The sequence below is a fragment of the Parus major genome, chromosome 21 (genome assembly GCF_001522545.3).
Source record: "Parus major isolate Abel chromosome 21, Parus_major1.1, whole genome shotgun sequence".
Classification (NCBI taxonomy): domain Eukaryota; kingdom Metazoa; phylum Chordata; class Aves; order Passeriformes; family Paridae; genus Parus; species Parus major.
Window position 1 is genome coordinate 767,264 of NC_031789.1, and position 2,192 is coordinate 769,455.

The following is a 2,192-nucleotide window of genomic DNA, read 5'->3' on the forward strand; positions in this document are numbered from 1 at the left end:
AAGGGGTCTGAGCGGAACAGGGCATGGAATGATCCAATCCCTATGGATGGATACAGCCCAGAGATGTATCCATGGGAAAAATCCATGGAAAACAGGGGGATATGGGGTTTTGATATTATTTTTATATTTTTAAAATTTTTTAGTTTTATATATTTTATATTTTAAAATATTTTAAAATATTTTTATATTTAAATAATTAAATATTTATAAAATATATATTTCTATTTATACGTTGATACATATATTTAAATTAAATATATATTTATATAATTATCTATTTATCTATTTATCTATGTATATATTTATATATGTATATATGTATATATTTATCTATTTATCTATTTATCTATTTATCTATTTATCTATTTATCTATTTATATATTTATATATTTATATATTTATATATTACAGGGATTTGGTTATATATATTTATATTGATATATTTATATAATACAGGGATTCAGTAATATATAATTATATTGATATTTTTATATAATACAGGGATTTAGTAATATGTAATTATATTGATATATTTATATAATACAGAGTTCTGGTAATGTATATTTATATGGATATATTTATATAATATAGGCATTTAGTAATATATATTTATATAATACGGGAATTTAATAATATATATTTATATTGATATATAATACAGGGGATTTAGTAATTAAAACAGTATATGAAATATATTTATATCGATATATTTATATAATGTAAGCATTTAACAATATATATTTATATATATAACACAGGGATTTAACAATATATATTTATATTTACATATTTATATAATATAGGGATCTAGTAATATATATTTATATTGATATATTTATATAATATAGAGACATAGTAATATATATTTACATGAGGGATTTAGCAATATATATTTATATAAAGTCTATATATTAGCACACTTCAGGGATATATTAATATATAACAGATATAATGATACATAATTGGGCTATTAAACAGATAAATCTATATTAAGCTAGAACAATCTATGATTTATATTATTATAATATTTAGTTAAACACTTGGCTGTCTACAGTGGAGCTCAGACCATTTCCAGCCTCTTCCCAGAAACTCAGGGCAAAAAATGGGATTTTTGGGGTGGTTTTGGGAAGAATTTTGGGGAGGGGAATGATGTCCAGCCTCTGGTCATGTTCTTGCAGGATTTCCTGTTTGGGACAAAAAATGAGATTTTTGGGGCAGTTTTTGGGATGAATTCTGGTGAGGGGAGCAGTGTCCAGCCCCCGGCCGTGTCCTTGCAGGGTGTCCTGTTTGGGACAAAAAATGGGATTTTTGGGGTGGTTTTTGGGGTGAATTTTGGTGAAGGTTGCGATGTCCAGCCCCCAACCATGTCCTTGCAGAGCGTCCGGCCGCAGGATGTGCAGGGCCGTGCGGGATTTCCAGTTCAGGATAAAAAATGGGATTTTTAGGGTGTTTTTTGGGGTGAATTTTGGGGAAGGTTGCAGTGTCCAGCCCCCGGCCGTGTCCTTGCAGGGCGTCTGGCCGCAGGATGTGCAGGGCCGTGCGGGATTTCCAGTTCAGGATAAAAAATGGGATTTTTAGGGTGGTTTTGGGGTGAATTCTGGTGAGGGGAGCAGTGTCCAGCCCCCGGCCGTGTCCTTGCAGGGCGTCCGGCCGCAGGATGTGCAGGGCCGTGCGGGATTTCCTCTTCGCGCAGACGGTGCAGGCGCCGCTCGAGGTTTACTCGGAGTGGCTCAGCGTGGGCCACGTCGATGAGTTCCTCACCTTCGTCCCTGCCCTCGACAGGAAGGTGCCGACCCCGCAGCCTCCCCGGGGCTCTGCACCCCAAAAATCCCCTTCTCCCGTGGTTTATCCTGCTGGGGGATGGAGCTGGGCTGGGTTTGGGATCACCGTGGGTATCCCATGGCCCTGGGGTGGATTTGGGATCACCGTGGGCATCCCATGGTCTGGGTTTGGGATTATTTTGGGCATCCCATGGTCTGGGATTTGGGATCACTGTGGGCATCCCACGGCCTGGATTTGGGATCATTTTGAGCATCCTATGGCCTGGAGCTGGATTTGGGATCATTTTGGGCATCCCATGGCCTGGATTTGGGATCATTTTGGGCATCCCATGGCCCTGGAGTGGATTTGGGATCGCTGTGGGTATCCCATAGCCTGGGTTTGGGATCATTTTGGGCATCCCATGGCCCTGG